This window comes from Oreochromis aureus, linkage group 3 (genome assembly GCF_013358895.1).
Source record: "Oreochromis aureus strain Israel breed Guangdong linkage group 3, ZZ_aureus, whole genome shotgun sequence".
NCBI lineage: Eukaryota > Metazoa > Chordata > Actinopteri > Cichliformes > Cichlidae > Oreochromis > Oreochromis aureus.
In genome coordinates, this window is record NC_052944.1 from 6448548 (window position 1) to 6464725 (window position 16178).

Consider the following 16178-nt stretch of genomic DNA (forward strand, 5'->3'; position numbering starts at 1 on the left):
CAGCTCCAGAAGACTGTACTGCTCATCTGTGATCAGGTTCAGCTCCTGAATGAAAGCAGAACCACCACACTGACATGTTGGTTCTCCAAGCCCTCTGCCCAGTCCAGAGTGAACTTCTGCACTGAGAAGGTTTTTCCAACACCAGCCACGCCGTTGGTCAGAACCACTCTGATGGGTCTCTGTTGGTCAGGAAGGCTTTAAAAATGTCCTGGCACCTGATTGGAGCGTCATGGAGGGCGTCCATCTTGGAAGCTGTCTCCAGCTGCCTCACCTCATGTTGGTATGAACCTCTTCACTCTGTCCCTCTGTGATGTAGAGCTCAGTGTAGATCCTGTTGAGGAGGGTTCTACTTCCTGTTTCATCACTTCCTTCAGTCACACATTCACATCTCCTCCTCAGACTGATCTTATGTTCATCTAAAACCTCCTGCAGACCAACATCTGCTGAAAGAAAGAAAAAACAATGAGACTAAAGAGAAAGAAAACTCTTCAATGTCTGAACAACACAAGAAGTCCAGTTTTCAGAAACGAGTCCATCAGCAGACAGATGTTCAGTCTTACTTTGTACACAGCTGCTCTGACTGGCTGTCTGCAGTCCAGCTCTGCTTCTGGATCTTTCTCCACACTGTGCAGAAGCTCTGATGGTGACACAGAAAAGTCAAAGTGGAGATACTTCTGTCCACCTTTGATTAGACTCATTATAAAAAGGAAAAGTTTGAACACAGTCATGTTTCCAGTTCACTGACTTACATTTATTCCATGGACACTCACTCTAACCTGAACCACAGCTACAACCCAACATTGTTGAGGCCTCATCTCCTCCTTTCCTGACTGTAGAGCTTAAATATGCAACAACCAACAAATAAAAAGAATTTGGTTCATTTCAAAGAAATTCACACGGTGACCAAGTAAAGTAACCGTAGTAAAGGAGACAACATCCCATTGATGGTGGGATTATTTGAAAGATTTGCTTTAGTCACGTCACCAAATGCAGTTGAACCACCCGTGGATCCATGTTTGACCATTCTACCACTCTGAGCTCTGCTTTTTAATCATTTTATTATTATCATCATTCATTCATTCATTCTTTGGAGGGGGGCTATTTCCTAATGCCGCCCTAATAAGGTGATGTTCAAGAGGAAATATAACAGAAACTCTTTCAGTGTTATTCATGAATAAATTAACAGATAAACTGTGAAGAAGAAAAAAACTAGGATTTAAAGGAGAGAGTGAGAAACTTGATCATCCATCCTGATAATCCATGTTTATCAGTATCTGCTGTGACCATCCTGCAGTAATAACTACAAGTCTACATTTCTGTGACTGTTGATCAATCACAGCAGGAATCTGAGCTCATCTCTGCACACAGAGCAGCTTCAGCTCTGGGATAAACTGCTCGCTTCACGTCCTTCTCAGCTCACAGACACTCATCCTGATATTTTCCTTTAACATTTGATGGTATAATTCATCTGAGTTTACACTTTATCTGCATAAATACAGAAAAACAGACCCAAACACCATAAACCATCAGTTTCACCATGTAGAATATATTGTTGTTTCCTTGCTTTTAATCCAGAGAAAAACTCTGACTTTGATTTTCTCTGTTCTCTTTGCCACAGCCCATCCCAGCAGCAGCTGAAGCAGCTGACTGTCACAACACTGAATAACACTTTAGGAGGAATTTCAGAGGTCAGTAAAGCTCCAGTTTCAACATCAGTTAATTCATCATAGTTCATCATAAATGTTAACCTGGCTGGCACACATGTTAATGTTAGCCATTTAAATATTAGCAGTTAGCTGAGGCCACAAGAAGAAGAGGCCCTAGAAGAACAATGGATGATAAGATTAGATTTTCAAGACTAGGCAGAGACGTGTTTTCCTTTACTGTCTCTTACAGAGGAGGGAGCAGATACCAGACGAGGTCACGGAGGTACGGGGAGGATTCGCAGCAGACAGCAAGACTGCCACGTCCATGCGAGAGAGCGATGGCTACCATAATCTCTGTTTTTGTCTCACTATATAATGTTGTACAGCCCATTTGAGGGTTATCCTCTCTGTGGACCAGATGCTTGATTTCACACAGAGGTCCACCAACTCAATTTGATCAGTTATGGAACGATTTACCTCGACAGGCTCCTTCACTCGCTGCTTTTAAACCTCCTTTAAAACACACTTTTACTCCCTGACCTTTGACCCAGTGTGACATGTTGACTCACTGCCTCAGAAAGCTTAAAAATAGTCTTTTTGTTTTTTGGTGCTGCCTAAAAGAACCGTAAAATATCTGTCCTATATACAGTTATGTTCATATATTTTTGTACTACATCAGGAAACTCAAAAATATAGTTTGTAATATTTTAATCCTTATTTTTAAATTGTTTTTGTCATTTTTCTTCTCCCATTGCATCAAAAATCATTATTTACACTGAATAAATGAGTCAGCAGCTCTCTTACATTGTTGCTGCAGGTTTATTACTGAAGTTTGGAGATTTATCTTTGGACCAGTCACTCCTCACAGAGACACAGCTGGATGCTGCAAATCCTGCTCCATCCTTTTCCTCCATCTTCTTGATGTCAGGGTGGAGTTAGTCTGAGAGGCAAACACACACACTCAGAGGTGCTGTTGTACTGGAAGCATCACACTGACGGGTTTCTAAAGTTCTCATTGATCATTTCATGGAGTTTCTGTGGTAAACACTGTCCTGTGACGTATGTGTTATGGTGAGGGTCATGAGGGCTAACCAGCCCCACTCCTTACTCCTCATATTTCAGCCTGAAGCACAAGAACAGCCTCAACCTAACCAGGAGGCTGTAACCTCAAAGGGACTTCATGGTTAGAAATAAAGGTTCAATGAAATGAAGCAGATCATAAAAACATGAGTTCCAACTTTAAAAGAAGCATCCACACGATGACGGCACAGCAGAGGAGCACTTTCTCTAACACACTGATTCAGTTCCACTGACACAAGGACACACACAGGAAGGCACACACACACACACACACACACACACACACACACACACACACACACACACACACACACACACACACACACACACACACACACACACACACAAGCCTCGCTTGACTTGTCAATCCAAGTCCTTAGCCCATGAGCCCGCGGTATCACACCACAGATATTCCCTTACTTTGAAAAAATAAAGACAGTTTTCAGAACAGACCTGATGTTTATGCTACAGACTGTTTACCAATATAATCAATATTTGCCCACTGAATACATTGCAAAGTATTCAGTGGGCACTTGGAGTACACTGGCTTGTGGCCCCTTGTGCCAGCATTAGTGCTTTCCTCCTTTCTGCTGCTCACAATTCACCGATCACACTTTGACTATTTCCATTAAAACAAGAGTCAGAAAATTTAGCAACAGAGCTACGATACTTTAAATGTTAAAGTTTCATGATTCACATGTGGATATTGCATAAGAAAAGCATGATGTATAAAGCATAAGTGTTTTTGACCAGTTGTTCATGTTCCTTCATTTTTCCCTGAAATCTATCAAATGCTGTCCAACAGGCTGATGGCACAGCAGTGCAGAGGCTGCAGAACCTGCGTCTGAAGCCTCTGGTTTAAAATAGTTCAAATAAATAATCCAGCTATAGTTGTCAGTATTTCCACTGCTGCACAGGGAATAACTTTATTATAAAATAAATAATAAGAAATAAACTTTATTTTTCAAACACAAGCTTTACACAACTTGTACATTCACACAAGCACGTTTTCCATGTTTCTAAGTGCTTCCTGTCTAACATTCACACTCTAATGGATGCATCGGAGAGCAACATGGGGTTAGTATCTTGCCCAAGGACATCATGCAGACTGGCATTAAACCACCAACCTTCTGGTTAGCAGGTGACCTGCTCGACCACCCAAGTTACAGCCGCCTCATCAAAGTGACCAATCACATTAGAATCTTGTCCTGCTTTGGGCTCCGCCTCCAAACCATCCAAAGCGGGTTTATTTGCACCATGTATGCAGGTAAACTCAAACATTCATTCAGCTGCTTCAGAAGGAAAATGTCAGCTTGTGGTTTCAATCACAGGAAACTCACAGGTTAGAGTCCAGCCAGAGGGCTGCTGTTGTTTATCTGTAAAGTCTTTACATTTACAGAAATAAATAATTATGTGGACACATCTGGATCATCAGCAAACATGAAACCAGGCGACCACCAGGACCAAGCTGACTGCTGACACAGAGTTCATACTCTAACTGCTAGCTGCTCTGCTAGCTAAGTGAACTGATGTTAAAGGTCAGAGTAAAGAAATGACGTGATGCTGCTGGGAGTGACACCACAGACTAGCAGCGTTTAGTTACTCAGCATATAATGCAGTTAATCTGAAATCTCTTTTTCTCTTTGAAACAAAGTGACAGCAGACTGAGTCAAAGACAGAAACCTTATTTAAACAGCAAATATTCACCGGCTTCACTTCCTGATCCAGGATTCAAAGAGGACGTTGCACTTACTCAGCTTCTTCCCATGAACGTCTTCACTCTGCAGCTCTGCTGTCTGGACCAGGTCTGTGTAGAAACAGAGACAATCTTCTGCTTCATCAGTCCTCTGTGTCTGCAGGCTGAAGTCACATTAAACACTTCACACCAGCAAAGAGTCTGAAGCTCACAGGTCAAAGGTCAGCTGCTGCACCTTGTGTGATATTGTTTGATCAATAATTAACCTGCAGCAGGTTTCTGCTCCAACTCCAACACACTGAACAACCCTGAGAACAAATCAGATGATGTGGGTGTGTCTGCAAGCTTCAATAGTATTAAACACCTCACACCAGCAATGAGTCTGAAGCTCGCAGGTTAAAAGTCAAAGGTTAGCTGCCACACTGTATATAACATTGTAATATGTATACAACCTGACTGTGGGCGTGTGTGCAGCCATAAACAGTTTAAACATTAAACACTGAACCATAAAAGAAGCTTGAGCTGCAGCTCACAGGTCAAAGCTCAGATGCTGCAGCCAGTTATGACTTTACATAAATCATCATGTTTTCCCTCTCAGCACTTGGGCTGTTTTGACTCAGCTACACTATGGGAAATGGCCAATGGTTCCACAGCTGTTCTTGTTCACAGCATCATCCAGTTAGAGAGGAAACTGTATAATGCAATGATGTTGCTCCTCCTCCACATGCTTACCTGCCACAGTTTAACTCCGCCTCTTAAACAGTCATGTCACCTGATCTGCATGTTTTGTTATACGATGACGTCATCTTGACGTTGACGAGGAGGGCGAGAAAAACTAGTTTTGTCCTGCAGATGGCGATCTTGCACCGTGTTCAGAGAGCCGACACTTTGATGGTGCTGGTCTACTCAACTTCCTTTTAGCCTGGGTTGGACTCTATATGAGCTGCTTCCACTCTGGTTTTCACTGTTAAATACACTTGTTTGATTTCACGTGTAAAGTTGGAAAATAAATATTAAATTATTTGTTGGTACATTTTTTTTGCTTCATTTGAGGAATGAACTGTTAAGGTGGAGAAATGAATCAGGTTAAAATAGTCGTCCTTTAAATCACTGCAGATGTATAATGTAATTTAAATGTTGATAATGGTTGTAGTGGGCTTGTAATGTAAATGTGTCTGATTAAATGTGACATTAATGGTGACGCTGCATAAACCTGATAAAACAGGTCTTTTAGTGGGTCTGTGTGAGCAGCATCAGTGGGTTAAGGTCAGGCCTTGACTAGTAGAACGTCATGTTGGTGTATGACAACACATGAGCCAACATCAGACTCCGAGCGCTACGATGCTAAAGATCAGAAGATCCAGTGTGACATCATCGTTACCTGGCAACAGCAGCCCTCATCTGACTTTATTGGAGGATATTTACACCAGCAACACTGTTTAGTTTGATATGACGGATTAACAACATGCTGTGATATCCAGTTCATCTGTAATAGATACTGGATCTAATCAGTCAGCAGATATTTGATCACATTATTTATAACTATACTAGAAACAAATACAACTGTGTTGGTGATTCATGCAAACTTGCATATCAGCCTTTTAAGGTTTTGTAGTATTGAGAACAAAGAGGTTGTGTTAGGGCTGAAAAGCCCGACTTGTTCTCCTCTGCAGGTCATCAAATGCACCACAGAAGTTTGTATTTGCACAGCCTGTATATGTTTGATGGCTTTATTATTCTCTGTTCAAAGACAATAAATGTGGAAAATGTCTCATGTAGTATCATCTTCATTTAAAAATCACTGCAAACATTTAGAGAACATGTGCTGCTGTTTGTCCTACATTTCAACACTGAGTTATCCCTGAAAACGTGATGGCAGGTGGCAGATTGGAGTTCACATGAAATATCGGCTGTATGAAGACTGGAAAATATAGATGATACAAACATGCAGCCAAACATTTGTGGACATGGATAAACTATCTGATCCAAGAAGCAGGAAGTGACACAGCTAGAAAATGAAAGTGTGTAACAGCTGAAGTCAAATGTAATGCAGAGTTGAATCTGCACTTGGATCCATGTGTGAAAGGTCCACATGTAGGGATCACATGAGTCCTGATGTTTGTCAGTCCAGCTTGATGACTCCATCTACTGTGGGCTACATATACTGGGCTGGTAGCTCCATGGTGTTTGACAGAAACTATTCAATGTGCATATTTTAAAATCAGAGGCTCTTCTAACACAGGAGCCATGTTGAGTTTAGATCACAGCCGACCACCAGCAGTCTGAAATGGAATGAAGCCCATTGACAGCCAGCAGGTCTGAACAGGAACGCACCCATGGATAATACACCACTTTATTTGAAGACATCTGTAGCACTGCCTCAGTTCTGGATGTTTCCACAGACTCCTCTGTGCACCTAAAGAAAAGGTCAAAGGTCAGCAGCACATGTAGTTGGGACAATTCTTCATTTACAAACAACAGTCGCACAAACGATACAATTATTTTCCTCAAATGACGACTTTTCACTTGCAGAAATGGTTCTTTGTGATTTCTAGGCTGTGATATAAAAGCTAGTTCCTAATGGCAGCGATTCACTCAGTAAACATGTGTTTCCTTCACCAACCTCACACACAGATCCAATAAGAGCAGGAAGTGGGCAGTATAGTACAATATGTGTTATTTTGTACTGTACTGCCCAAACTAAAGATCTGCTGAAGTGTTGGAAATGATTCAGATGTTTATTTTGGACGATACAGCAGAAGATCAGACATGAAAGTGGAGATAACACAGAAGACCTGCAGCAAAGGGTCAGAGGTCAGACTGGGCCACGTGATTCAACAATGAGCCAATGATCATCAAGTAGTGACTAAAGCAGAGCCCTGACGTTCTGACATTTATCACACAGTTAGAACAAATGTCTGCTGATGACTTCATCTCATGAAACGACTGATAGATGTCAATTCATTGATCAGCTGAGCTGCTGATCTTCATCGTGCACAGAAACATTCAGCTTGTTAAAATCTCTTCCACGGTTTCTGTCTGAAGTCCACTCTCTGTGTCGGATCCACAGGAAACAACAAGATCTTATTAACATGGTTTTCAATGTGTCTCCTTCCAAAAAGTCCAACCAATGAACAAATGTGTATATTTGTGGAGGCCGAACAAAAGCACAACACATTTCTCTGTTTCTATAAACTGGTGTCAAACACAAATATGAAGAGTTTCATTGACAGACTCCAAAATGCCCCCGCAGTGAATCACAGGGAAATCCTACAGTGTGGCAGAGAATCTTAATGGCTCCAACATCAACACATCCACAATGTTGGATCCAGTTCTACCTCACAGAGTTACTAAGACACACCCTCTGCCAGCATTACAACAGCTCCACCTGCTTCACCTGCCTCCTCAGCCTCTGTACACCTGAAGAGAAAAGAAAGGCTCCAAAAGCTCAAATCTACAAAGGATTCATGAAGTTTCATCCAACAAGAACATGTTTGCCTTCCACAGTGTGCTGTTAGACACCACTGTACCTCTGCCATTTCAAAAAGAGCAGCTTGGGAACATTTTGGCTCCAAACACTTTGTGTTTAAGTTCCTAATCTTTGTTTTCTTTGTGAACAACATCTGGAGCTTTTTGACTCATAGAAACATCATTTTGTTCTTTAGATGACAGCAGATTGGGACTGAATAATGTTGGGAAATCAGTTTTACCCCGGTTCTTTTTATTCCTCGGGCCTCCAGAAATGCACCGGAACTCAGTAATTATTTTTACAAAATCTTTATTCATCTTTATTTAAGCATGCACTTCTAGAAGGGAAGACGAGGCCGGTGTCCCTCTGCAAAATCTTCACCCCTTTGTTAGTCACATCCAGCTTTATAGTAGCAGCCCTATCATAAAACCCCCACAGAGTGCTCCAAACTCTGTGTCTGTGTCTGTGTGCACGAGCACGTGAGTGCCTGTGTGTGCGCGTACCATGTGCCTATGTGAGTGCACGTGAATGACTGTGCATGTGGGTGTGGGTGCGTAAATTAAAGCACTGTAGGTGTGTGTCTCAATGTAGTGCCTTCCCGGATGTCATAAAAACCCATCTCCGTTCCAGACCACCGTTATCAAGTCACAAATGTTGAAACCCCCACCTAAGTATACCCTGAGGAATTTCCACTTAACATCAACTCCTCTTTGTCTTAGTTTCACAGCTCAAATGGGGGAGGGCCTCCTAAAATCTACTTCTAAGTTCATGACACAATCAGGCCTTTATTACATTGAGGGCAGTGTCAGTGTCTTTACAATAATTCTACATTCTAACTAACACATTCCTAAACTTCTAAAATAAGCTAAACATTCCTACAATAATCAATCACTATCAAACCAATAAAGACAAAAATGCTGATTTTACAGGAACTTTGTTGGAGAAGCTGTAAAGACATGAAACTGGTGGAGATCCCAAACCAGTTGATAGTGCTGATTATTCCAAATAAAGCTGTTTTCCATTTGAGATGAAATGACTTTCTGTCCTGATATATAATAAAGATGTTAGTTGTTTTTGAGCCCCTGTATTAAAAGTAGATCCAGTTTAAAGTCAGCTTGAGTTTGATGTCTTTATGTCAAAGCTGCTCATGATGTTGAGCTGCTGATGGAATAAAAACAGTGAAAAATCTGCCTCAATATAAAAGCATGTTGTCCAGACTTACATGTAGCCTCTTGTTAGCTGAGGTCCACACACAGTGTTTGACAGTGTAAACTGTGTGAAAGGGCTGCTGGTGGAGCTCACTAGGATGAGCAGGTGACCATGTGCCACGAGGTGGAGAGCAGCTGGCCTGGGTTTGATTCTGACCCGGCCACGTCCCTTTCTCTCCCTCTGCTTTGCTGTCACTTATCTTCACTGCTCTGTCCAATAAAGCTGAAAAAGGCCCCAAATCAAAGAAATCTGCCTGCAGCCTCTGAAATGTCTTCTGTTTCCTTCCAGAGGCCGACGGTGAAAAAGCCGTCGGCCTCTGGAAGGAAACATACATGAAACTATCAAAGCTGACATTCATTTCATTCCAATAACATCTAATGGTACATATATATATATATATATATATAGACACAGGACTACAAGTAAATGGCTCTCAGCATCTGGCTGTGGGAACAAAAGAGTCCCTGTTTGTGTTCAAATTGTGTGCATATTTTAGACGTGTGTCACATGTAGAAACACAAAAATCCCACAATGACACAAAGATTGTTTGACACAATTGTGCAGCTGTAAGTTGTTTCTAATGATTCATTGAAGCTCTTCTAACATTCTGGAGACAATCAGTACATGAATCTGTTCAACACGACAACAATTTGACTTCAATGTGAACGTTTGCCATTAAACAACCTTCTTCATCCAGCTGACAAGCATCCTTCATTCTATGATATTAACAGTTCCTCCTGTTGATGACAAACCTCTGACATGATCTGCTTGAGGAACTTTTTCATGTGAAGCTCTCTGAGCTCACAGCTAAGCTGCTGTGTTTCATCTTTAAGAGCTGCTGCCTCCTCGCCGTACTTGTTCTTCTCTTCTTCTCCTAATGACACCATTTCTGCTTCAGATCTTTCACTGGGCCTAAAAACAGATGCAGAGTATATGTACTGTTGTTCACTGTTTGTGTAAATATGGAGAAATATGAAAAGACAACCAAAGACAAACACAGCACATACAGAGAAATGTAGACAGAATGTTCACCCAGTGCAGTAAATGGCCTCAATATCAGCTCTTTAGAAAATGATCATGATGAACATGAAACTAACATCAACATCATGAGAAACACAGCTTCCTTGTTTCATGTACAATAACAATAAATGAAGAGCTAATAAAGAGCTATTCTATTGTAAAATGCTGAGATGATTATTACACAGAACCCAGCGGCTCATCAAAAGCCTGCATTGAAAATCTATATTAACCCTTTAAAACGTACCATAGAACCAAGTCCGCCAGAGTTATCTTTATATTTTAACATGCTGTAATAATAATAATAATAATGGATTGGATTTCATATTGCGCTTTTCAAGGCACCCAAAGCGCTTTGCAATACCACTATTCATTCACTCTCACATTCACACACTGGTGGAGGCAAGCTACTGTTGTAGCCACAGCTGCCCTGGGGCAGACTGACAGAAGTGCCATTTCTGGGAGCATTTCAAGTTGCTATACATCAATATAACAGTGATAGCCCAAATTTTGATCATATGTATGCATTAAGTCTATAATAACTACATAAATTGCAAAAAAGTGCAATAAACTACAAAAAATTGAAAATCTCTTTGTTTTGTTTACATATATTTCTAGTTAGAGAAATTTAAGAGGTTTGTTCCTCAAAACTGTAAATACAAAAAAGTTGCACAAAATAGTTTCGAACAACAGGAAAGTTATTTTGAGTGTCTTCATAGTTTTATTTTTGAGATGCACCAATTCTTATATACTGCTGGAAAAATGAAAATAAATATTATAATGCAAATTTGCAAAAAAAAGCAGCATGTGCATCAAAATCAACTATTTTCAGCAGTGCAATTTGAGTCCTAAGCATCCCAGAAACTATTCAGAAAAGTATGAAGTCAAACATGACTTTTAAAAACATCAGTACAGACTGATGAGGCCTTGAAGGTAAAAAAACAAACAAACAAAAAACTACATTTTCCGCAAAAATGACATCACTTCCGATTTTGGCCAGGAAATGGTGGACACACGATAGTCCGCGCTGACGTCTGTTCCAACGTAGGAAGTGTTACGAACAGCTGATCAGATCGGCAAATCGTGTTTCTGGAATATTGTGTTTTTGTTGCTGCAAGTGCTTTTTATACAGGGATTTAAAAATAGTTACGCAAAACGGAGCGTGAGAGAACCAAGTCTGTCAAATCTCTTGATCCAACACAAACTATCAAACACATTGGGCCACAGTCGGCTTTGTATGGATGGTGTAACAGGAGGCTGGGAAAGGATGGTGAAAGCTGGATATAATACAAAACAATAACATGAAATATAATAATGTAGCAAACATGATCTTCAACAGGCACACTTCTATTATTCATGATCACAAACACAAAGAACTCGTGCAGCCCTGATATCAGCCCTAATACATGAGTGTGTTTGAAACAGCATCAACATGACAGCTGTAGCACTCTCGTGTGATGCGACGAGCCAATAATCACTCAATATGTTAGTCCGCTATAAAACTTTAATGCGTACTCCAGCACACGGTAAAACACACTGGCCGTACCGGAAGAACAAAACTGCCCCCACCATACTATTCTGGTTGGACTAGTCCCCCACAGTTATGGCAGGTCTGCATAAACAAATGTTGCTTGGTGATCATTTAACCAATGATCTACAACAGCTATAAGAAATCTTCTCTCAGCCTTGTTTGGCAGAAGATCCCTGCAACAAAGATTGTAGCTGAACGATGACGTGTGTAAAGTTTGCTCTTTGGGAGGGTTGAGGCTGTTTTTAGAGCTTTGATAGTTTCCAATCCAGTTCTGAAAGACAGAAATAAACCAAAACAACATCAATAAGATCAGATCATGGAGCTGTTTTCTGCCTTGTTTCTATCTTCAGATTACAAGACTTTACTACAATAAAGATGCTAACATGTATCTGTAGGAACAACATCAAAGAATCTATAACATCCAGAGCCAAACCAGTGGCCTCTGCTGGTATCACTGGTGAGCCAACACTTGTCCTTCCTTGTTGGATGCAGATTTCAGGGCTTCCTTTTGCTCCTCCGTTATAACTGTTCTCTCTTCTCAACACATGACGATGTTGAGACAACGCCGGTCTCTGCGATTCTTTTGGTCCTGGTAGAGATTACTCTGAGATGTTTTCAAGTATCAAGGCATCACTTTATTTCCCAATCCCAATACAAATGCGCATTTGGAGATCAACACTACATCCTATGCAGTCCTATTCTAAAGTTGATCTGAAGAGTTTTACACAGCAGCTACAGTTATAGTCTCTGGTCTCCTCCTCCTACAGTAAACCCCCACAGTGGAAAAACACTGGTACAGTGGCCAGGTATGCTGACACCCTGACCCCCATCTCCTTTTAAGGAAATGTCCATTCACCATTGTCTGCCCCTCACCCTCAGTAACTCTTGCTACTGTCCTGGGGGTTAGATGCCTCACTGCCCTGCACCCCAGTTCTTTGTTCCCCCCTTCCAGGGCCATTTTTATTTTGTAATCCTATTCTATCAACAACAAAATCTTACTATGACACCCACTAATAAACTACATCCCCTATGACCTCAATACCTAATAAACAATCTATTATTTCTACAACGACACAAAAGAATCAGCAGTGACAAAGATGATGCTGAAGAGAAGCACACATTTCACACATATAACAGACCAGTCCAGTTACACACACCTCTGCTTGGCATTAGGCCGAAAACAAAGACACAAAACACTAACTTGACTCTAAATAGAAGAAACTCGCAGCTTTTTCTGGTATGTCCTTATTTATATTTGACGCACATTGTTAAAGTGAATTGTTAAATGTTGTCATTTTTATGCTTACCGTCTCTACATTGTTTCAAACTGTGTGATCAAAGACGTTCCTTTGTCTCTGACCACCTCAAAGCTACTCTGGTGCTGGGGGAGGTTTTTTGTAAGCACATCCTCTCTGAAAGATCTGTTTCTTGTGTGGTAACTTCCTGCTTTTATGAGCCTGTTGGTGAGCAGGAGAACACGCACACACACACACACACACACACACTCTCTCTCTCTCTCTCTCTCTGGCACATGCATACACAAGCACACAGGTGCTTTCACATACACACACATTGTGCCTTGTCTTTGTAACCAAGGGGGGGTTTACGGTGGGAGGTGTCAGTTTGTCAATAAAAGGCTACGAGGAGGGCCGCTCTTTGAAGGAGCTGGGCTGGAGACAGGTGAGGAGCGTTAAGCTTCACGAGCAACCTTCCCTGTCTTGCGAGTAAAAGACCGGTTGAAGATGTTCCGTCTTGTTTTTGTCCTTCACGAGAATACGTTTCTAAACTAGCAGAGCCTGCGGAAACACAGACTCAACATTTATTTGGTCCTTCCGAGCCAGAACCCAACGCATTGCGTCCACCGAGAGGCAGAGGTGGGTAGTAACGAGCTACATTTACTCCGTTACATTTACTTGAGTAAGCTTTTGAAAAAAATGTACTTTTTAAGTACCTTTTTTGCACGATACTTTTTACTTTTACTTGAGTACATTTATGAAGAAGAAACGGTACTTTTACTCCGCTACATTTGCAAAATTCGACTCGTTACTTTAAAATTTTTTTAGTTTAACACATTAGATAACATGCCGTCAGTGGAGTTTCCGGTAACTTTTTTACCAATGATACGTGGCCATACAGTCACATGACCAGTTTGAAACCGTGGCGGGCAGAGCGGCCCAAGCATTTCAAAGTAGCGGACACACGGAAAGAAGAAATATGATGGCAGAGTCTACGCTGGAGCTGAAGAGGCTGAACACCTTTGGCCTCACATACAAAGAATGTTTCGCTTAAAAGCAGCACAAAAGAACAGCTGTCTCTGCAGTGTCGGTGTCTTCAGGGAGAGCCAAAACAAACCAACTTTTCAGCGTGAAACCACTGAGGAAACGGTAAGTTTTCTCTAAATATCTTTTTAGCTGTGGTTAGCTGGATGTCAGTTTTATGTTACAGCAGCTGTGTCGAGGTCGAGCTGCGAGTCATATTTTCGGCGCTACGTTGTAGTGAGATAAGTTTGTGGGTGTTTTGTGCGGCTTCAGCTTTCTTTTGAACTGCTTGCTGGTTAGCTAGCGTGAGCTATAAGCTAACAGCTAGCCTGGTTAATGACGCTAGAGTTCCACGAACATGCAAACAGCTCGTCTCTACTGCTTTAACTGTTAAAACAGACGGCAATACTGCGGCTGACAGGGTTTATTATGTGAAACAGCAGCTTGTTTAGTTTAAACAGTCTGCATTAAGCTGGGCAAACACTGTGCGAGTTTTTTTCAGTCACGTTGTTCCGCTCCTGCTCAAACTGTACAATTAAATCGCAGAGGTTAGATGTTCATAGGTCAAGATGCAGGTCTCACACTATACGGCCTGATCCTCTGATGCGACCTGAGTGCTCAAACTGTGCGTCCATAACATGAAGCTTATCATACAAAATCTGTCCCTCGCTCTCCCTCTCTGTCTTTCACTCACACAGGCACACACACCATCAACTTTGCTAAATTACAAAACATGGACCAGGCAGCTGTGATTGAGCAGCAATGTCCATCCAGCTCTTTTCCTGGTTGTTGTAGTCGTGATAATTTTGTGAGGCCACATTGAAAAGCCTCGGATACGGAAGCGTAGAGCTGCCACCGGGGCAAAAGAAAAATATGTCACGTTATAACGTGAAAGGTTTATTGTTCTAACAATATACTGTTCATGTTTGAACAATATAATATCACGTTATTGCAGTATATACATAATTATCACGTTCGTAGAATATAAATATTGTTCAAACGTGAAAGGTATGTTGTTAGAACAATAAACTGTTTACGTTATAACGTGATATAGCTCTATTTTTCTTTTGCCTGGGTGGCAGCTCTATGCTTGCGTACTCGGATGAGCTTGCCTCATCCTACAAGTTGTGCCTCCATCTCTTGTGTCCAGATCACACGCTGTACTGCCGTGCCGCTCCACCTTTCCTTTGATTTCTGTGTTTGTGCTGCGCAGTGTGAGAGGCGACAGGATTTCAAACCTGTTTGATTATCATGCAACCATACGATTGATGATTGGGAGCTGGTCGTGAGGGGTTTACTGCATATCGTTACAACATGTATACTACACGATGCACACACGATTAAGGCAAAACACGGCCGATCCCCAAAACAGTTGTGCGACTGAAAAATCCGCTCAAAATGGGCCAAAAATCGCACAGTGTATGGGCAGCTTTTGGAGGCTTCCTCCAAACAAACATCTGCAGCTTGGCAGTGTATACAGCACTATAATGACCAGACCTAATTCTTTTGAAACCGTTACATCTGTCCACAGGTCTCCTCTTCATCAGACATCACCTAGACCCCGAGCTGGGTGAGGCCAGCACAAACAGCGGCCTATTCGATGAAGATGATGGATCCATGGGGTCAGGAAAGCCAGTAGCAGAGGAACTGGAGAGGTACCTTTCATGTCACTTCACTGGAGGTGTGGAGCTATTGCATGGCTTTCCTCACATCAAGAAGCTGTCGATCAAAGTTAATACAGCTCTTCCTGCATCTGCAGCCTGTGAGAGACTTTTTAGTCATGCAGGACTCCTGTTCACTGCCAAATGGTCACAGCTTCACAGCAAGAACCTTGAGAGCCAACTGCTGCTGAAGCACCATTTCACTGACTGAAGAAACAATTTATGGTAAAGTGAGCCATACACATATGTACATCCACATAGTGGGAATTTGTATTTGTCTTTTATAATTAGTTTTACTCTGATTTCAGTGTTTATTTGTGAGTGTAGTTTTTACATATTACATTGTGTTAATCCACTGTCTATACTTCAGGGTATTTTAGTATACAAAATAAGTTTTGTTAGAATGCCTATTCCTGTGGAATTTTAGCACAGGTGTGTTGTTTTTTTGTTTTTTTTTTATTCCTGCTGTCCGCCTTGGGAATAAACTTTTCCTGATTATACCTGTTGCATCTCTGTGTCATTTGTTTCTGATTTACTTAATCCCTCCTTGTATTTAAAAGAACCAGCCCTAGTATGACATTCATCAGCTGTAGTCTGTTATGTTGAAGCTG

The 16178-nt window shown here is 41.4% G+C and overlaps 1 long non-coding RNA gene across 1 annotated transcript; it reads left to right on the forward strand.

The window, feature by feature from the left end:
* Positions 1 to 13756: 13756 nt before the first annotated feature.
* Positions 13757 to 16067, forward strand: LOC120438839. Its single transcript, XR_005612196.1, has 2 exons — positions 13757 to 14032; positions 15438 to 16067. It is a non-coding gene; the product is annotated as an uncharacterized LOC120438839 (long non-coding RNA).
* The last annotated feature ends 111 nt before the right edge of the window (positions 16068 to 16178 follow it).